General features: G+C 48.1%; 2 protein-coding genes across 4 annotated transcripts in view; one reads left to right on the forward strand and one right to left on the reverse strand.

The window, feature by feature from the left end:
- Window positions 1-6,535, reverse strand: part of RRBP1 (ribosome binding protein 1) — a 68,112-nt gene extending 61,577 nt beyond the window's left edge. The window contains exon 1 of one of the 3 annotated variants that reach the window (XM_063601142.1): window positions 6,303-6,535. The gene's annotated coding sequence lies outside the window, so the exon portion shown is untranslated. The remainder of the gene's footprint in view (window positions 1-6,302) is intronic. The other 2 variants (XM_063601143.1, XM_063601144.1) reach the window with 2 other exon arrangements.
- Window positions 3,377-21,917, forward strand: part of BANF2 (BANF family member 2) — a 65,584-nt gene continuing 47,043 nt past the window's right edge. The window contains exons 1-3 of the mRNA XM_055105100.2: window positions 3,377-3,575; window positions 4,200-4,433; window positions 17,847-17,968. The gene's annotated coding sequence lies outside the window, so the exon portion shown is untranslated. The remainder of the gene's footprint in view (window positions 3,576-4,199; window positions 4,434-17,846; window positions 17,969-21,917) is intronic.

Here is a 21,917-nt window from a genome sequence, read left to right on the forward strand (position 1 = left end):
CATGCCTGAGGAACAGAGGCCACCGTGGCTGCAGCAGAGGACAGGGAGACGGTAGGAGTGAAGCTAGAGCAAAAGTGCCCTGAGAGGCCACTGGAGACCTTGACCAAGGAGGGTCTTGAACAGAGGAGTGACATGGTCTGCTCTGGCAACAGACTAGAAGGCAGGGGTTATAGGCAAAGGCAGGGAGCCCACCAGAGGCTAGAGAAATAACCCAGGGCAGAGGTGAGAGCAGGCTGGGCATGCTGGCTCACGCCTACAATCCTGGCACTTTGGGTGGCCAAGGCAGGAGGACTCCTTTAGCCCAGGAGTTCAAGACTAGCCTGGGCAACGTGGCAAGACACCATTTCTACAAAAAAACCTAAAATTTCACTGGGTGTGGTAGCATGCACTTGTGGTACCAGCTACCCAGGAGGCTGAGGCAGGAGGATTAACTGAGCCTGCAATGTTGTAACTGCAGTGAGCAGCGATTGCGCCACTGTACTCCAGCCTGGGTGATAGAACAAGACCCTCTCAGAAATAAAAAATCAAAAGGTAAGAGCTGTTTGGACCAGGGAGAAGGCAGAAGTGGTGAGAATGGTCACACTGGCTCTGTCTGGAAGGTAGAGCTGATGGGACCTGCTGCGTACAGGGTACAGGTATAAGACGGCGAGGAGTTAAGGATAAACCGAGGTTTGTGGCCTGAAAGGTGGAGCTAGCTGGCCTAGTTTCATTTTATAGGAGGAGAAAACTGAAGCCCAGGGAGGAGAAGTCATGTCCAAAGTCACTCACTTACTCCAGGGATTACAACACCCAACCAGTGCTTCTCCCACTGCTCCACACAGCAGCTCCATGGGACATGCTGATGACTAGTCCGGTCACACCGGACAGCCCCCAGCACCCTGAGGGACTGCCAATACCCAAGCACGTAACATAAATTGGGGTAGGATGCTGGGCACTGAGAGCACAGGCCCGGCCCAGAGACGACAAACACAGTCCACGGCTGCCACACAAGAAAGTCAACCTAGTGTAGCCAGAAATTCCCATTTTCCCCCAGAGAACCCAAAAATCTAGATTTTGTTTTTGTTTTTTATTATGTGACAGAGTCTCACTCTGTCGCCTAGGCTGGAGTGTAGTATGATCTTGGCTCACTGCAACCTCCACCTTCCAGGTTCAAATGATTCTCCTGCCTCAGCCACCTGAGTAGCCAGGACTACAGGCACATGCCACCATGCCTGGCTAGTTTTTGCATTCTTTATAGAGATGGGGTTTTGCCATGTTGCCCAGGCTGGTCTCAAACTTCTGGGCTCAAGCGATCCACCCGCCTTGGCCTCCCAAAGTGCTGGGATTACAGGGATTAGCCACTGTGCCCAGCCCAAAAAATCTAGATTTTAGTGGGAAAAAAAAAAAAATTCCATTTTTAAAAGGTGACTCAATTGCTTAATAACATGAGGTCAGTGAAACAAATTCCATGTGAAGGCCAAGTTCAGCTCACACAGGGCACCAGTTTGGAATTCCTCTCAAGACAGCCTAACAGACCTTGTTTGCTTATACCTTGCCCAGGATAGAGAATTAAAGATTTGAATTCAAGATGGTCTTTTATTCCAACTTTTGAATCAGCAGATGATATTCATTATCACTATAAATAGTCTGTAACTTCCAGTAGTCTTAGTGGGCCTCCTTTCTGACCAGAAAGAGATCAAGTAGCTATCCATCATTCAGCTTCTTCCTTTAAACTTTGGTTTTATGTTATTCTTTACAGAGTACTAATACTAAGATGAGCCCATAAGTACAACCAAGAATTCAAAAATTATTCCCCAGTACTGCCCAATGAGCCTTTCAAAGTTATATGGAGGCCGGGCACAGTGGCTCATGCCTATAATCCTAGCACTTTGGGAGGCCGAGGAGGGCAGATCACCTGAGGTCAGGACTTCTAGACCAGCCTGACTAACATGGTGAAACCCCGTCTCTACTAAAAATACAAAATTAGCCGGGTGTGGTGGCGCATGCCTGTAATCCCAGCTACTTGGGAGGCTGAGGCAGAAGAATCACTTGAACCCGGGAGGTAGAAGTTGCAGTAAACCAAGATCACGCCATTGGACTCCAGCCTGGGCAACAAGAGTGAAACTTTGTCTCAAAAAAAAAAAGAAAAAGGAAAAAGAAAAAAAACTTATATGGAGAATAACAGAGCTGTGTAAATAGTCACTGGTGTAGGAAGCAATTTATGCCACCCAAGAACACTGGAACTCCAATACTTTGGAACTGAAAAGGTTTTGGGACTGGGCAGGTATTCTAGTCTTGCCAAAAAAATCTAAGTTAGAAATCACAAAATGTTCTTGATAAGTTAAAGTTGCTGCCCATTGTTGACAGGTGGAAGACACATGTTACTGAATGCACATAAAGGACACACACGTCTGGTTTTGGGGGGTGTCTGGTTGTCTGCTTCAGGAGACTCGGCCAGAATTTGTCTGCCTAAGAAAAGTCTCCTAGGAGGCCCCTGAACTAATTTTCTATATGCTAAGTGAGAGTGCCTCCTTACCTAGGCACTGTCACTTAAAATTAAATATTTACCTTCCCTTACAAGCCATCACTTTCTACCTAATATCAATTTATTTTCTGTCTTTGCTACAAGTCACCATTCTGATGCTGAGGGCATTGGGTAAAAAATCTCTCCAGGAAAGGGCCACTATCTGTGTGGACCCCTCCCACTCCTTTTTCTTGGAATGCAGTTTACAATGCACACAAAGAGGCGGGACTAATGCTTTCTCAGGGTGAGATCTTATCAGGTGAAGTGTATCAACTGCCACTAGTCAACTGGTTTTGACCTACAGAATGGGCAATTTCATGTGGTTCAACATATTACCACATGATCAAGAGGAACAGGGACATGAATGTTTAGAGAACACCAGCTGCCTCTACATCAGCACTGTCCAGAACTTTCTGTGATGGTGGAAACCATCTACAGCCACGCTGACCAACTTATGACTACTGAGCACCTGAAATGTGGCTAATTTGACTCAGAAATTGAATTTTTAATTTTACTTAATTTAATTTGAATTGTTTTAAACTTAAATTGCTACTTGTGGCTACTGTATTGGACAACACAGTTCTAGACAGTAGCTTTTTCAGGCAAGAACTAGGCCTCACTTGCAGTGTTTGAAGGCCCACCACACAGGAGACCCTCGGTGAAAAAAATGAAATGAAAAATACCTTCAGCACTGCCAGATTTTCAAAATGCCTCCCCACCTTCCTGCCACTGAAGCTGTTAATTTTGATCTTCACGTTCTGTGTCCTCCCTTGGGTAATTACTGCCCCAGGAAGGTGGAGGTATATGGCCAGGAGGGAACATTTGGAAGGCCGGGCCCGCATCGCCTAGCAACTGGGCAACAGGAACTGGCCTGACAACCTTCTGACCAGCTGGACCTCCACGTTCTCATCCACTGAATGGGTGACAACCATTCCCACCCTCTAGAACCGAGTTATTTTAAGGCCTAAATGTAAACCACAGTTGTGGAATCTGATTCTAAAAAGTGAACCTTAAAAACCAAGTTGGGCTCAGCTTCATTTATCCAATGAGACAGCTGGGAATAGTTTAACAGGTATGGGGGGGCTGTCCACCTGGTATAACCAATATTTATGATGTTATAGGCCAGGCCTTAACCACTGCAGGCCCAGCATGCACAGACGGACAGCACAGTCCCTGCCTTCATCATTCTGACTTGACCATTATTTTTGTTTCTCCTGAAACAAGATTTTAGCAAAGAAAAACTTGCTGTCTCAACAGAACGGTTGATCCTCTATGTGTCATTCATCTATTAGTTAAAATTCCCAGGGCTAAAAAGACAAGAAGAGTCTGGGGTCCCAACACTTTTAAAAGGTGTCCCTGCTACATAATAAACCAATACTCCAATTCAATCACTGGTATTCAACCATTTAAACTGAGTTTGCTGCTATGTAATTATTGCAGCCTGTTGAGTTAGGGCTCATTTCATTAAAGAGCATAATTGCTCAAATGTGACTTGATTTAAGATTTATTTAAAACTCTTCCATCACCAAAAAATACTCATACACCATGAACCACTGTAACTTCTTAATCTCTCTGTAAATGTTCAGAGGCAGATTCCTAAGTATGAAAGGTGAGAGTTGTTATAGTGCCTAGAGCTCTAAACCCTCTCCTTCTAAACCCCAAGATCCCTTTCTGGTTTCCCCTCCCCCAACCTTAGCCTCCTCCAGGCCTCCACTGGTCCAAGATCCCTGCAAGCCGGCTTTGCGGTGCTCCATGTAAAAGGAAAACTTCACCTACTAGGAGGTCTGCCCCGGCCTTTGCTTCAACAGAGAGGGAAATGGCACCTCCAGGACCTCAGAACCGGAAGCTTCTTTCTGGAAGGGAAAGAGGTTGGCAGATGATAGTGGGAATGACCTTTGGCAAGTTCGTAAACGAGTCAAGACATCACACAGTAAGTGACATGCTGCAGGGTCACAGATTTCTCCAGGTGTCGGATTAACAGGAAGTTAAATCAAACAAGGAGTGTGAGGAGGGAGGCGGGGCAGTGGGAGAATGCCCCCCAGCTGCACAGGGCGGGGTAACATTCGCAGTTGTTCTTCCTGGGAGTGCCAGACAGACGTCCTGGGTCTCTGGGGACACCCAGTTCTGAAGAGGTATGTAATGTGAGATATGAGGCCCTACCAGGCCCATTTCTCCAAATTCCTGAAAATGCCATCCAGATGGCCCCTACCCTGAAGGTTCCAGCACGCAGAGTGAATAGCTGAGCAGTGACGTGGGAGGCTCCTCAGGTCCCTCAGAGTTTCATTTCCTTGGTGCTTCCCAGTCTTTCCTAACCTCTGACCTCTCAGAGTAATTGCCAAATTGCCTTCTGTTTGTACAAGGTCCCAGCACTTCCCGGCGTGGTTCCCGACCCTGTGAGTGGGTGGTGCTGTCTTCAGGCCACAGATAAGAAACTAGGGTTCAGAGGAGCTATGGGACCTGCGAGTAGGCGGCCAGTACGTGGCCCGGGGTGTAGAACCCTGGCTGTGCAACTTCTGCAGCCCCGCGCCCGCCGCAGTGCCGGAGCCAGGCCCCACCTTCCTCCCGTGTCCAGCACTCCCCAACAAAAGCATCCCAACTGAACAGCCAACACTTGTGGCTCCTTCCTACAAGTGCTGGGTCTCCACAGCTTTCCTCGCAAATCGAAGCTAACAGGAGCCCCGATTTGCAGACCAGGAAATGGAGACCCCGAACGAAACAACTTGGTCGGGGTCACCCTCGCCAGCCGGGACACTCTAGAGCTAAAACTCGCTACTTATCATTCGGAGAGGGGTCCCTGAAGCATTGCGGGCGCCCCACTGGAAGCGCAGACCCCGGCCTGCCTCCCCTAATCAGGGCGCAGCGGGAGAGCCGGCCGGGCCGGGGCGGGCACCAGGCCGGGTGCCAGAGCGCTTGGCCGGCCCGGAGGTGTCCGCTTCCGCCCGGGGCTGGCACCGCCGGCCCATTCATCGTGGCCGCGGGCGGGGCGGGGCGGGCCGGGCCCCGGGCGCCCTCGTCCCCCCGCCGGGAGCCCTCGAGCTAGGCTCCGCGCAGCCCAGCCGGGGAAACGGTGGCCCCGGCCCCGCCGCCAGGGGGAGCAGGGAGCCGCCTCCCGCACTCCGGGAAGTTGCCACCGCGGCCGCCCGGCGTCCGTACCATGGACAGACCCGGTCCCTGCGCCGCGAGCCCTGCGGCCCCGGCCCGCCCCGTCGGGGACCGTCCCAGCCCCGCGAAGCGCCAGCGGGCCGCGGCCCAGGACCGGCGCGCTCGGCCCGTGGGCCCCCATTCAATCCCGCCCTCCTCCCCTCGGCCGGCCTCCGCCGCCTTCCGCCCGCACCCCCACCCCTCCGGCCCGGACTCCAGCCCGGCAACGTCATCCGGCGGCTTCCCGAAACTTAACCCCTTCCTCCGCCAGCTGTGCGCCGCCCCGCCCCGCCGCCAACTTTCTTCGCCCAACTTCGGAGCGCGCTGGCCGGCCCGACGGCCCTGCCGGGAGGGAGGGAGGCAGGGAGCGGTCGCCACGTCGCGCCCGCCTGCCGCCGCAGCTCCCCCGACGGCGAGGGCCGCGGGGTCCACACCACGGGGCGCGCCCTGCCTACGCCCCGGTACGGCGCTTGCCCGGCACCCCCGCCCCGAGTCCGACCCCGACCCCGATGGTGCACGGCCGCGGCGGCGGGCGGCGGGCGGGCCGGGGGAGGGGCCGCCGAGGAGACGTGTCACTCGCGGCGCAGCGCGGCCGGCCCCGGCCCCCCGACGGCCCGGCCCGCGCGCGGCCGCTGCAGGGCCCGGCCAAGTTTCTTACCTGCAGCCAGAGACGCGAGAGGGAAAGCGAGAGGGCAGGAGCCGCCGCCTTCGCAGCCGCCGCGGAGCCGGGAGAGAGGAGCCGGCCAAGCCTCCGCCAAGAAACCGCCCCCGAGCAGCTGTAGACGCTGCGACCCTGACGCCGCCCGCCCCGTCTGCCGTCCGCTCCGGCCGCTCGCTGGCTGCGTGCGCGCGTGTGGAGTCGTGGCACTTTCTGCCTCAGAGCTGGCGAACGGCCCCCTCCGCCGGGATCGCCGCCTCCTGCCTTCCCCACCCGGGCCAGCCATTCATCGAGCCGCCTCTTCCCATTGGTCCGCACCCCGCCACTCTGCCGGTCGCTGGCCAGTCAGGACGCGGGTGGCCGAGCCGCGGCGGCGGCCATTGGGCAGAGAGGAGGGTCTCCACCTCGGCCAATGGGAGAGGGGAGGAGCTGCGGGGAGGTGAAGGGGGCAGGGCCGGGAGAGGCGGGGCCGAGCGGCGCGGCGCTCGGCCGTGCGCGGGGCGGAGCGGAGCAGGAACGCCCCGCCCACCGAGGGGGGGGTCTCCGGCCAGCTCCGCCCACTCTGGGCCCGCGGCTCTCCCAGCAGTCTCTGACTAGGATCCGGCTCTGCCTAGGCGGGAAGCAGAAGGTTCGGGTCCCGGCGGTCCCGGGCCTGCGCCTCTGGATACCGCTGGGCTGACATGGCGGTGGCTGAACAGGGTTGCGCAACCGCGAACAGCCAAGGAAGCTGCTTTATTTAAACCCAACTAACTTCCCCCGAAGCAGCGCCCCCTCGGGCCGCCGGGTATGAGGACAAGCTCTGCTGGGGGTCAGCCCAGGGAGAGCAAGTTCTTATCATCAAAGAGATTGCAATCAGCACCAGAAGGAATTTCCTTGAGTAAATGGAGGAATTGGGGTGAAAGAGCCAGAAAGTGCACGAGGAATTGAAGCGGATGTCATCGCCCTCGTTGTTAGGGAGGGTACAACTGAGGCACGGTCTATTTAAGATACTCAACCAAATCACAGCCGGCAGAGCAATAATTACAATCCACTCTGTGGCGTTTTATTCCATGCGTTGGGGAAGGTGAGAGGTTCTAACCTAAGAAAACTCATCCGTGTCCCACAAAACGGAGCAACTGGTACTTCCTCATTCCCTGACTTTCTCCCCAATGTCAGCCAACACTCAGTCTTCATAATTAGTCAAGTCTTTAAATTAAAATAATTTTAGGCTTGATTTTTAACCATTATGTCAGCGTCTCTTAAAGCCAACCCTTTGAACTTGAGCCAAAGCCAGCTTCTTTGGAATTTTGGATTCTGAGCGACCAAAGGCTGCCTAGACTGCCCCACATCACTTCCCTAGCTCCCGTTGCTGCAGAATCCCGTGCCTAACATCTATTTCTTGGACAATTTTCAATCTTCCCTGTCCCCATTTGTCACTAGTACTGTACTAGCTGTTGTTAGAAAGATGTGAAAAATACAAGCCTTCATGGGGAATAAAGAGCGATTGGGTTGAAATTAAACTGTTCATTCCTATTTTTAATCTTGGCGGTTCCTTAGCCCATTAATGATTAATCAGCAGGAATTAACCTGGATTAACTCTTGAACACTCAGTCATTTTCCAGCAGTGAGACCCGGCTTCAAATGAAAGTCAAGAATCCCAGCTTCTGGCTGGCAATTGCTACCAATGAGTCCTACTTGACCAGGGCTGGGCCATCTAACTTTTCTGAACATGGGTATACTCCTTTAGGACAATCACTCCTTCCTCTGGGTTTCAGGGAGGAAATTCACTCATTCATTCATTCATTCATTCATTCACCGGTGTTTGTGGAGTGCCCGGTATACAGTGCTAAGCTGGGCAAGCAGCCTAGAATGACACATAGGTCCAGTGAAGACCCAGCTGCCCTCAAGGGCCTGTCCAGGGACAGGGACCTCCTTTATCCTGTTCACTGTTTATCTTTTTCCAGAAGCAGATCCTGGCAGTAGGGTTTGTTCAATCATTCATTTGGGGGATAATCATAAGAAACATTGGTGGAGAAGTGGGATGAGCAAGAGCCAATAAGGGGACCAACATCAAGCCTGTGACTGGTGTGGGCACACAGGGCTCGGCGTCTCTGGGGATGCTGTGAAACTGTGTAGAACACACCCCAGAGACGTCCCAGCTGAGGGGTGAGGACCTGGTTATTTATCCAGCCACTCCCAGTCCTCAATGGTTAACGGCTCCTTCTGGGGGGACTTTAACCCCCGCCCCCATCAAGCTGGAGAAAGCCTTGCAGCAAGAAGCCCTTGGCAGAATGGTGAATGCCTGGAGGCATGTCGAGGGCCACAGCAGTGTCTCCCACACTGTGAACCATAGTCCGACACAGCACCTGCACAGAATAGAGGCTTGTGAATATACGTGTTCTGTAAATATTGTCCCATGAGCGATAACATTACAAAGTCCTTAGGAGTGAGGAGTGTTTACAGAAAAGGGGCTCCCTGTTTGTTCCCTTACATAACTTAACATTTGATTTGGCCTCAACACAACATTTGTTTCGGGATGGAAGAGCAGCCCTGTCTGAGCCTTTGCATTTCCTCTGTCCTTGCCCCTTATCTGCCAACAGCCAGCCCCAATGTGCTGTGAAGACTTCCAGCCTCATCATCCTCATGCCCTTTGAGCAAAGAAATCAGTCCTGCTGCACCAGGCTCTGTCAGGGCTGATCTGCACACCCTCAGGGTGGCCCGACTTTGACAGCCACTGCTGTGCCTGTGGACACCCATCTTTAAGCCCCTGCAGCCTCGTCAGCTCTCCCAAGGCATATCTGGGAAAAACCAGATCCATCCCTAGGACTAGATGGACAAGGGTTGCCTGTGGTGGGAGTGAGAGGCATCCCCCCAGGCTCAAGTCTTCTGCTAAATCATGCAGCCCTCCAGCAGCACGAGAAAGCCCATCCCACAGTCCAGCCTCCAGGCTGGGGCTCTCAGATGGGAACAGGTCATTTCAACACAAAGTCAGCAGTCTGGGAGCCCCCAGCTGGGGGAGTTACCCCACCCTGAGGGGAGCAGAGGCTGACAGCAGAGGTGTGAAGAAGTGGGAGGTAGCCAGGCCAAAAAGGGCACACTGGCGAGGAATAGCATGGGCAAAGTAAGGCATGATGTTAGCCAGGTGTGGTGGTGTGCCCATGCAGCTCCAGCTAGCAGCAGGACTGCTTGAGCCCAGGAGTTCCAGGTTGGAAGAAGAAGAAGAAGAAGAAGAAGAAGGAGAAGGAGAAGGAGAAGGAGAAGGAGAAGAAGAAGACAGAGAAAGAGAAGGAGGAGAGGGGGAGGTGGAGGGAGAGGATGATCTGAGATCACATCATCTCAGTTTATCTGTTGAACAACTCAGTTGTTGGCAAAGCCTGAAGGGCAAGGGAGAGGCTGGGAAGAGCTGGTTCTAGACAGGTGATCATAAGGGAAACAGGGAACTTCCCTGGGGTGGTGCAGATGTTTCATATCTTGATTATAGTGATGGCTGTGGTAAAACTCATCGGATTGTACACTCTTAAAAAGAGTACATTTGGTTTGGAAGCAAATTATGCTTCAATCAACCTGACTCAAAAAAAGGATGTATTTGGTTTTAGTTGTGTATTAAAAACAAAGCATTATTATTAGAAAAAAATTAAACATACAAGAATAATTACCTAATATGGTCCATTAACTCATGACAATAAATTGCAAATATTATCTGAAAGACTAGACAGGAAGATGGGAATATATTATATCTCACAGTTTAAAAAGAGATTTTGCTTCATCAAACAACTATGAAAGCATGACAAATGACAAGTACAATAAAATATCATGTGAAAATAAAAGCCACTGTGATAATACAGAACATGTTTAGGTTTCTTGTGCCAGGTACCATTTGAGACACGCTACAAATACGTAAAGTTATTTAACCCTCAGTACAACCCTATAAGGGAGGTAGAGTTATTATTTCCATTTTAGAGATGAGGAAACTGAGGCACAGAGAGAGCAAGGAACCTGCCCATGTCACAGGGCTCATCGGAGGAGTTACATTGGTCCCCAAGGCTCATGGCAATAACTCTTGCATTCAGCGCCAGGTCGTGGAAGGTGTGCTGTGCCTATAGAAGGGGCAAGATTTGAGCCTAATCCTTTGAGAGTAGCAACTCAAGGAAGGGTTTGTGATTGATGACAGCTGCGATGACTCCTTTGACATTCTATATTTTGGGTGGATGCTAGGTTTGGGGCCCACAGGGTTGTAAGACCCACAATAGCTCAGGTGAGAGGTGACAAGGGCTGGAATGGGGCAGTGGCAGGGGTAGGAGCTGCAAGGTCCTTCAGGAGGGGTATTAGGACATGAAGTAGTAGCAAGTGAGGCTTGGAGACCAGCAGGAGTGAAGGAGAGAGGGGTTACCCATGAGCCCTGTTTCTGGCCTGAGTGATAGGGAGCATGGTGGTGTCACTGCTGGGGCAAGGCACACAAAAGAATGAACAGATTGGGGACAGAAGCTGGGGGAAATGTTGTATTGTATTTTGACATGTTGGATTTCAGGAGCCTAAGGAAAGTCCAGGTGGAGACAATGTTTCCGTAGGTCTGAGGCTCAGGGGTTGATGTCAGGGTCAGTGATGCAATTAGGAAACCTAAGCATACCCTTGGAGGTTCAGACCCAAGGACAGCAATGACTATAACCAGTGGATAGAGTGGGAGTTGCATGTGGATGGGAACAGGAGAAAATGCTTGAGTCCTGAACAGAGAAAGGAAAAAACCCACAAAAGAGTATGTATCAATCAGCTTTTGCTATGTAACAAACCACTCCCAAACTCAGTGGCTTAAAACAAATATGGTTTCTTATCAGAGCTCACACATCTGTGGGTCAGCTGAGGCTTGGCTGATCTTGGTTGGCTCACTCATAGGTCTCTGGGTGGCCTGAGAGCTCACCTCCAGCCTGGGCTTGGCTGGGGCACCTTACAAGCTCTGCTGCACCTGGCTTACCCCCTCTTCCTGTGATCAGCAAGCTATAAGGGGCATTCCCTTCTCACGGTGATGGTTGAAGGAAAAGAAAATAAGCAGAAATACATATACAAGGTGTATTGGATAGGTGAGCCCAGATTCAAGGGGCAGGGAAATACAGGGAAGGGTAAAGCAATGGCACCAGTGATGCAATCAACTACTGAGTCCAAGAAGGAGAGATGGAAAAGGTAAATCAGGTGAGGATGGCCTCAGCAAGGGAAGAGAGTTTCAAGAATTGGGGATGGTAAGCACTGTTAAATGTAGCCTGAAAATCCAGCAAGATGAAGACCGGGGCACATGGCAACTCAAGAGTCACCAGGGACCTTGGGGAAACAGCTTTAGAGGAGGGGTGTTTGGTAAGGATACCACCAGATCGTGGAGGGCTAAGAAATGAATGGGAGTGGAGAAGGTAGAAGGAATGTACATCCATTCATCCGACAGATGAATCCAGCTGAGGACCCACTAAGTGTCAGTCACTGTTCTAGGTGCTGGGGAGAGAGCCACGAACAAAGGAAGGGTCTTCTCTCACGGAGCTCACATTCTAGTGGGAAGAGAGATAGTAGACAAAGCAACCAATAAATAAGTAAGAAGAATTGAAGTGGTGCAATGGGCTACAAGGAAATGAGAATGGGCTCAGGTGATGGAGAGGGATGGGGATTTGGAGAGGGGGAGTGCAGTGGATGTGAAGAAGATGGACAGAGAAAGCCTCTCTGAGGAGGTGATGGTTGACCTGAGACTTAAATGATGAAAAGAAGCTGATCTTGTCTTGGGAAAAGGAAGGGTAAGTGCAAAAATCCTGGGTCAGGGAGGATCTTCGCAGCTGGTTCAGGGAACGGAAAGAAGGTTGTGTGGCTGGAGTTCATGGGCAAATGGAAGGGAGAGAAAGGAAGGGGGTCTGCAGGCAGGAAGGTCCCAGACCACGGAGGCCTGAGGATACCATGGGAAGCTGAGGTTGGGTGGGAGATTTAAGCAGAAGAATGATGCAATCTGATGTGCATTTTCAAAGATCACTTTAGCAGCAATGTGCAGGATAGATTGGACAGTGTAATGGAGGATTCAGGACTCAAATTAGGAGACTGTTCCGAGATTCCAGGCAAGACATGGTGGATGATGTGCTGGTAAATATTTAACAACCGGCTCTCAGGTGCAGATGGGGATGGGGGCACTCCCTGATTTACAGCATCTGCCAATTTCTGTGGTGTAAATATTCCCATCAGAGCCAATTGATTTCAAGCTATGGAGTCATTGAAGGCAAAGATGGGAAGAAATTTGCAGTAGCACACCACTGTCTACTATTTCTACCATAAAAATATGAGAGACACAAATCATTCCAAGAGTAGAGATAGTAGTACAATGTACCAATTAGGAAGTGATGGTTTTGAGTATTTATTATCTTTGTTTTTAATATGATCTATTTCATTTTAAGTTTATATAATTTAATTTTTAATAATGACCATGTTTAACCAACTGCTGGAAAAATTCCTAAAAATGTAACAATCAGCTGTCATAAGCAGGCTGGCTCTACCATACCACTAAATACAATAGTCATGTGGATCAGAGTGGAGTGTGTGTGTGTGTATCTGTGTGTGTGTGTGCATGTGCACATGCATGCCTGAGTGCATGGGAAAGAGAGAGAGAGACCCAGCAGGATTTTTAAATGTTAGAAAAATGAGATGTGCGTGTTCATGTTGGCATTTCTGCACCCATATCATCTCCCTGTCTGAACTGTGGATTCATTAGGGTCAGTGGCTCTACCCAATGTTTAATTATGAACACCTAGTCCAATGCCTTTGTCCTGGTAAGAATTCTCCCTACCTGGGTTAGATTTCCCCAGAAGCAGACCCTGAGAAAAAGTGTTGGAGTGAAAGCAGTTGGAAGGTGATCCCAGGAATTACCAGTAGAGAAGTGGGGAAGTAAGACAGGGAATGTAAGGAAGTCAGTGAACAGTGCATCAACAGCAAGTTACCACTGTGAACAGCTGACGTGTAATCCCATTGAGGAACTCTCCTGCTTCCAAACTGAGAAGCAAGGAAGCAGAGTACTTATTCACCAATTCCTATTCATCACTGGTTGAAGGCTGCTCCTGGAGGCATTAGCTCTCTGGTATTTCCAGCCCACACCTCAGAGAAAGCACTTAGGAAGAAGGTTGCTGGTGTTTGCAATCACAGGCTGTTGATATGCACAGGAATGGCAGAGGGGATGTGGGCAAGGTGCCAACAGTGTCTGCTCCAAAACTCATAAATATTTATTTAATGAATGAACAAATGAATGAATGAGTGTAGGACCGTTTGAGCTTCTTTAAACACTGACCTAGAGTTTTAAAACAGAATGGAGGCTGGGCACGGTGACTCACGCCTGTAATCCCAGCACTTTGGGAGGCCAAGGTGGGCGGATCACCTGAGGTTAGGAGCTCGAGACCAGCCTGGCCAACATGGTGAAACCCCCTCTCTACTAAAAATAAAGAAAATTAGCTAGGCATTGTGGTGGGTGCCTGTAATCTCAGCTACTCGGGAGGCTGAGGCAGGAGAATAACTTGAACTCGGGAGGTAGAGGTTGCAGTGATCTGAGATTGCACCATTGTACTCCAGCCTGAGCAACAGAGTGAGACTCTGTCTAAAAAAAACCAAAAAGCAAAAAACAGAATGGAGAGCCTTCCATTCCATAGTCAGCACATGTATCATGCACTTTTGCAAAATTTAAATCAGAGGACCTATGTGATATCCCAGACAATTAAAATTCTGCAATAGTTTTACTCAAAACCAGAGCAATGTTGTTACACAACAAAAATCTCTATAGACTATAGTGATTGTCAAAACAAAAATAAAATATACACAAAGGAAATAGATGTAAGTGTGAACCCAAGTTGCCAATTTTTGTGGCTGCAAGTGGTAGTAAAAGAGAACTTGGGAGAAGAATATTTGGTTTGTTCTGTGCGTGATGTTAGAAGTGAGCTTACAGATAGGAGTTTTTGCAAAAAATGACAATGATTGACTTAGTGGCTGGTGGTGAGTCCCCAGAGAAAACAAGAAAAACCAAAATAATAGGTGAATGATATTTATCTGACACTTTTCTGTTTGCAAAGTGCTTTGTAATAATTGTTACTATAACCATTATTATTATTATCCTCAGTTCACAGGTGAGGAGCTGACGTTTAGAGAAGTACAGTTGCTTGCTGAAGCCTTCACATTTATAGATAACAAAGTTAAATAAGCCCTGAACACTCCAGAAATGGCACCTTTGTAGGATACATCTCCCTGCCTCTCCCACAGAAATGCCAATGGAGAAATGAGCAGGTATAACAGACCCTACGTGAGTTAATGAAACCTTTCTCCTTTCTATTGTCCTTGCAGGACTCCATGCATCTTCCCTTCAGTGCACTCATTGGATAGTAGCAAGCACTTAGTAAGCTGTCAAAAATGTTTTAATTGAACCAACGACACTGTCTAGCTGTGCTGTCCAGCTACGGTGTCTTAAGAATCCTGGATTCACAACTCCCTATCTCAGATGGGAAGTACCAGTCAGAAGAAACATTTCATGGCCCTGAGGTGTGCCTGGCATGACTAGGTGCCTCACATTGGACATCTTGGGATAAAATCCAAGGTCCACTGAGTTGGAAGGCACAATAGGGCTTCGTCTATCCATCCCTGAGCAGAAGGCATTCTTAGCTAGTCCAGCTAGTTAGACAACTTGGCTCTTCTCTAAGATTACCAGAGATGAAGAGCTCAGGACTTTGATGTGTAGTCTAGAACTTCATCTCCCATTCCTGGTTTAGTAAACTCATTCATTCAATAAATATTTATAGAGCACTGCTGCACACTACAGTCTATATGAGCTGCTAAGAATTCAGCAGAGAACAAGACAAATAGGACCCCTACCCTCAGTGGGTTGATAGTCTAGTGGTGATGGGGGATGGGGGGAGGCAATCAGTATTTCAATAGATGGATGCTTAATTTGTGGTAAGTGCTCCAAAGTAAATTCACAGGGTGAAGTGGTATATGGAAACTGTGAAGGACCAAGTTGTCTTTTTCCCCCCTGCTTTCTCTTTCCAATCCATCCTGCTCACATTTAGGAAACTTAACATTCCAAAACCACTACTTCTATCTTTTCTTGTCTCCCCTTCAGGAGCCTAAAATTGTACCCACCATGTCAAGTCTCTGTTTCTCTGCCTGACTTTTGTGGACCTCCATATACCAGTGCCCCCTGACATTCACCAAGCTCCTCCTCTTCCCATTTGTACCCCATGTGCCTCTGCCCAAAGCACACTCCCTATAGCCTTGCATGCCATTCTTGCCCTCTCATCTTTCAAGAGCTGTCTTTGGTCATTCATCCTGCAGTTGGTGCTAAGTTTGCCAGGCACCCTCTTGTTGATAGGGGTGCAAAGTTGGATTGAACTTGGTTATTCTCTGCCCTCGAAGAGCCTATGGAGCTGATTCCTCCACAGGACTCCTGAATACATAGCTACCACTCTTTTCCTCTGCCCCACCAACTCCCTTTGGAGACCACCACAACACAACTGGGCACCCGAGTTCACTGCTAGATTCTGTACATAGCAATCCTGACTCTTCAACAAAAAAGCTTATAAAAGGCCTGAGTCATACTTGTTTTTTCCTTCTGAACTCCCTGTGATTTCAATTCTGCAATGAGTTGGTTTTAGCTTCAGGAAGTCCTTTCTTATGTCTACCTTAAATCACTTCTACATCACTGTGCACTTATTTCTTAGAGTCTTATTCTTCATGGCTTTAGGGCAGAGCTTCGGCACTCTGCTCAATGCTGGGTCTCTGCTGAGTGTTCACAAAGTGCCTGTCACTTGATTAGTAAGTGCCTGGTACTTAAAAATCATTATTTGATTCCCTCCTCCAGGTTCTTCCCTCCAGACTTAAAAACTGCAGCTTCTTAAATCTTTCTTCCCCAGCCACTTAATCATCTTGTGACACTTCTCAAATTCTGTTAATCAGCATTTCTTCTTTATTTTTAAATGATTAGTGAGAGTTTTAAAGAAGGTCCTTAAACCAGAGGCAAAAAATATATATATATAATAGTATTCAGAAAGGGTCCGCCAGGGCAATTGAGTTCAGCTCCCTGTCTTTGGCTCTGCAGTCCCTTCTGCCAGCTAATAGATCAGGCCAACTATCCCAGCTCAGCACAATCGTCCCAGCCTCTGATCTGAATGTGCACTGCAGAAAAACTAGATTTGGAGGGATGAGAGCATAGCCTGCAGCCCCACTTGTACTCTTCTTCAGAAAGCTACTTGTCACTGTGGTCAGAAAACTCCAGGCCAGGGCAAAATTTACTTAGGTGGTTGAATTTAGGCAACTTTTCATTCTTCCTTCCAGTGCCATTTCCTGGTGAATCTGCAGATTCTCATGAGATTTTAGGTGTTGTGTGTGTGTTTGTGTGTGTGTGTGTGTGTGTGTGAGAGACAGAGAGAGAGATTACCTCAGATAGACTAATTTGCACTAAAGTTTTACTGACTTACCATGAAATGCCTTTCAAGCATTTTTGCCATAATACCTCTAGTGTCAGACGAGAGTGAATGTGGACACCAAGGAGGGGCGTGGCCTTTAAGCCATCTGTCCAAGAAGACATTGACGTTACCATTAAACACCCATATGATTTTTTTCCCTTTTTCTGAGACACAGTTTCACTGTCACCCAGCGTGGAGTGCAGCAGTGCGATCTCAGCTAACTGCAACCTCTGCTTCCTGGGTTCAAGCAATTCTTGTGCCTCAGCCTCCCGAGTAGCTGGGATTACAGGGATGCACCACCAAGCCCAGCTAACTTTTGTATTATTAGCAGAGGCGGGGTTTCACCAAGTTGGCTGGGCTGGCCTCAAACTCCTAACTTCAAGTGATCACCTGCCTCAGCCTCCCAGAGTGCGGGGATTACAGGTGTGAGCCACCGCGCCCGGTCCCATGTGATTTTTTATTCTTCTTCAAGCTATTTCCACATAAGCTGGTTTTCTAAAAATGGAAATAGTATCACTGTTATTTTTATGATATAAGAGTAATACATTTGAATGCATAATACAGATAATACAGGACAAGATATCAAGAATAATGTAAAAATCACCAGAAGTCCCAACCCCCTGATATCATAGTTTAATTTTTTTCCCTTCTACACTATTTTCTAAGACACATTCCTTGTTTTAATATAAAAAAAGTTTTAAATTACTTACCACTGCATAAAGAGATTCTGGCTTATGTTTGTGGTAGCATCAGGTCCAGGCCCTGGGGAATTGGCCCAGCCTGATTTCCACTTTGAAAAGCTGGCACTCAGATGTGATATCTCCAGGAACCATGGACATTTCAGAAGAGGAGGGAAGAGACAGGGCAGAAGAACTTTCTGGAAATGTACTGGATGGGCACTTTTGAGAGGAGTGGGTGCTTTCCTGCCTTTGCTCAAGTCACCCACAGGCAGCGGGTGGCCATTGGCGTGGACAATGTCTTTTGCAGTGTGCTGGTGTTTCCCGGAATGACCTACCTACAAACCTAGATTAATCTTCCTTGCAGGGAGGCTTCACCCTCCCTCAGCAGAGTGCTAAACACGCCAATTTCTAAAGAAGTGTTTTCTTTCTTTCAGGCACGAAAATTAATGAGCTCCGTCTTTGGCATGGGCTAGAAAATTCCACTGTGGCACTGGCAGGGTTTATGCAGAATCAGAACTTTAAAGCAACCCTGCGCTGAATGCTGCGAGGAACAAAGGTAAGGCAGATTGGTCTGACTTCCTTGCTCACAGTGGGGAAGAGACCGCGGGGAAAGGAGGCAAGGACAAATCACCTGGCTAGGAGAGGTGTGTCCAGTCGGAGGAGGTGCTTTCCCGAATTCTGAATTCTTTTCGGGACGTGTCTCTGCAGGCAGCACAATGCCCTCCTTATTCCCGCATCTTCACACCACGGTGGCTGACTTGGAGCCTGTTGGGCAGTGGCAAGCGTTCAGATCTATGGCCGACGGGCACGTCTTGGACGGATTCCTTCAGCCACTGGGGTGGGAACAAGCAGCGTTTGCCTCACAGTCTCTCCTTGTTGCGATGAATTGGCAGATTGAACTGAATACATACAACGTGTGGCCTAATTGTCAATAAGTACTTGTTCGTTCATTCAGTAAATGATTTTTGAGCACCTACTGTGCTCCAGGGGCTGGACATACAGCAGTGAACAAAACCGATGCAAAGCCTCTCCACAAGGAGGTGTGGGATGGGAGGTGGACAGTCAGCACAAAACCAAGACAATTTCAAGTACTCATAAAACACAGTGATGGGACAGAGTGGGAGGAGGCTATTTTGGGATGATTAGGTAAAGCCCCAAGAGACACTGGAGCTGAAATCTGAATCACCCGAGGGAACCAGCTGTTGAAGATGCGGGAGCAGAGGTCTTCTAGGTGCAGGGATCAGCATGTGCAAAGGCCCTGAGGCAGGAGGGTGTTCGACAATCTTAGGAACTGAGTGGAAGCTGGTGAGGAAGTAGTGCTCGTGAGCAAGGAGTTAAGAGGTCAGAAACAAAGGTAAGGCCTGGATTTATTAATATATTGTGTGAAACATTACATCTAACATTGTAGTGTTTTATAGTTTGCAGGGGGCTATTTTTCTTTTTTCTCTCTCTCTTTTTTTTTTTTTTAATTGAGACAGGGTCTTGCTTTGTTGCCCAGGCTGGAGTGCAGTCATGCCATCACAGCTCACTGTAGCCTTGACCTTCCAGCCTCAAGTGATTCTCCTCCCTTAGACTCCCAAGTAGCTAGAAATAGAGGTTCGTGCCACCAGGCCTGGATAATTTTTTAAAATTTTTCTGTAGAGACAGGGTCTCACTTTGTTGCCCAGGTTGGTCTTGAACTCCTGGACTCAAGCAATCTTCCTGCCTCAGCCTCCCAAAGTGCTGGGCTTATAGGTGTGAGCCACCGCACCCTGCCTGCAGAGGGCTTTGAACATACACTATCCTAATTCAATCATCCCAACAAACTGATTATATAGATAAGAAAACTGAGCCTCAGGAAGTAACTTCCTTTAGGTCATAAAACGAGGAAGTAGTGGGACAGGGACTTTGACCAAGGACTCTGTTTGCAAAACTCCAGAGTTGTTATAGACCACCATAAGCACTTGCCTTTAGCAGCTTGAAATTTTAAAAAAATGAACATTTTTCATTCTGTTATTTAAAAAGTAAGGCTGGGTGTGATGGTGTAATCCCAGCACTTTGGGAGGCTGAGACCAGAGGATTGCTTGAGCCCAGGGGTTTGAGACCAGCCTGGTCAACAAAGGGAAGACCCCATCTCTACAAACAATAATTAAACAAAAAATTAGCTGGGCATGGTGGCATGCCTGTAATTACTCGGGAGGCTGAGGCAGGAGGATTGCTTGAGCCTGGGAGGTCAAGGCTGTAGTAAGCCATGTTCACAAACCTGCACTCCAGCCTGGGGTACAGAGCAAGACCCTGTCTCAAAAAAAAAAAAAAAAAAAGTAGAATCGCATAGGTAAAATTTTGGTAAATTTAAGAAGATACAAAAATTACCTATAATCTCATCTGTGAAACATAACAACTTGCACATTTTAGTGTATTCTTTCTAGTTTCTTCCCCTAGAAAAACCTAGGGTGTGTGTGTGTGTGTATTACACATTACATATGCACACACCACACATACATATATGTGTATATAGTCACCTTTATTGAGGTGTAATTTACATGCTCTAAAATTCACACATTAAGTGTACAAGTTGATGAATTTTGACAAATGTATACACCCGAGTAATCATCGCCATGATAGAGATCTGGAATATTCCCTTCATCCCATGGAGTTACCTGTGCCATTTAACCTGTTCCCCCATCCCCCACTCCAGGCAATCATTGACCTTATCTCTGTAGCCTCAGATCAGTTTTGTCTATTCCAGGACTTCATATAACGGGAACCATGTGTGTACTCTTCTATGTCTGGCCTCTGTTGCTCAGCATAATGTTTTCAAGGTTTATCATGTCATCATATATGCATCAAGAGTTTGTTCCTTTTGTTGCTGATTAATATTTCATTATAAGAATATACATTCACCTATTAATGGACATTCACCTGTTAATGGACATTTGGGTGTTTTTGGTTTGGGGCTATGATGAGTAAAGAAGTTATGACCATTCCTGCACAAATCTTTTTATGGACATGTTTTCCTTTTTCTTATTTATTGTAGAGATAGGGTCTTTCTATATTGCCCAGGCTGGTCTTGAGCTCCTGGCCTCAAATGATCCTCCTACCTTGGCCTCCCAAATTACAGAGATTACAGGCGTGAACCACCACACCCAGCTTGTAGATGTGTTTTCATTTGTCTTGGGTAAATACCCAGGAGTAGAATCCTAGCTTATAGGGTAGGTCTTTATGTTTAATTTTACAGGAAACTACCAGACAATTTTCCAAAGTGGTTATATTATATTACATTATGTGAGAGTTACAGTTGCCCCACATCTTTGTCAACACTTAGTATTGTTGCTCTTTTTAATATTAGCCATTCTGGTGGGCATGTAGAGGTTTTAATTTGCATTTCCCTTACCACTAATAATGTCGAACATTTTTTCCCAGGTAAGTGTTTTTATAGTTGTAATTCTTTGTCTGGAGGCAGAACTAAAGACTGTTTGAGGCCATTTTTTGAGTCCTGGGTAATGCTGAAAATATTGATATTGTTATTGATGCAATGCTCTGGTACAGTAGGCTTCATTCTTCCTCTAGCCAAGTTGAAATGTGGAGGAAAATAACTCTGGGTGCCATGTTGCCAAAGAAATGATTTGTGTGAATGATCAGCCAAGCCGCGATTGGATCTTTTCAGTGGCAGTTCCAGAATTTCAGTACATGCCGTGTCTGATTGGAAGAATGGGAACTGGACTTGAAGAGTACTTTCTCGACATGGTGTTTTCGTTTGGATTGTAGTGTGTTAGCAGGATCTCTAAGAGATCTGATGGTGATGATGATGATGGTGATGATGATGATAATGGGGAGGAGAATGTGGAAGGAGTTAGGGTGGAAACTAAGGCCCCCTGCAAAAGCTATGGCAGAGTTGGATTAATCCTACCAAAGTGCAGGTGTGAGGCTGGGTGTAGCATGGTATTGAGCAGAACACCTAGGAAAGCATATTAATCCTAACAGGCCAGCAGATATCCCTAGCGAGCCTTCTCTAAACACCTGAAAGTCCCCCAAAAGCATGAACAAGAGCCATATTTTATATGGTGCTAGCTCCACCTCCATATTCTTATTCCAGGAGGAATTGTCCAGGGAGATGGAAAGCAGGTGGAATTTGTATAGCAAATCAGTCCCCTGGGGGTAGCACATTCAGGCCTCCCTGTGCAGAGGAAAAGGCCTTTGGGCCAGGTTGCCAGGCCTCCCCCTGAGCATATCAGCTCATGTGTTTCCTCAAGACATTCCTAATGATACTCCAAAGGCCAACCAGCAGAACACCTCCATCTGCCCTGAGACCTGACACTCACCGGTTCCCAGACATTCTGAATTGTACCAAGCCAATTTATATAGTTTCTCCATCTAAATGTGAACTTATAAAGAACAGACATCATTTCTTATTTACAAAGTCTTAGTTTGGGTTCCCCCTGAAGCAGACCCTGAAACAAGGATTTGAGTGGAAGTAGTTTATTTGCAGTTTGATCCCAGGAAACATAGGTAGGGGAGCGGGGAAG

The sequence above is a fragment of the Pan paniscus genome, chromosome 21 (assembly GCF_029289425.2).
Source record: "Pan paniscus chromosome 21, NHGRI_mPanPan1-v2.0_pri, whole genome shotgun sequence".
Classification (NCBI taxonomy): Eukaryota; Metazoa; Chordata; class Mammalia; order Primates; family Hominidae; genus Pan; species Pan paniscus.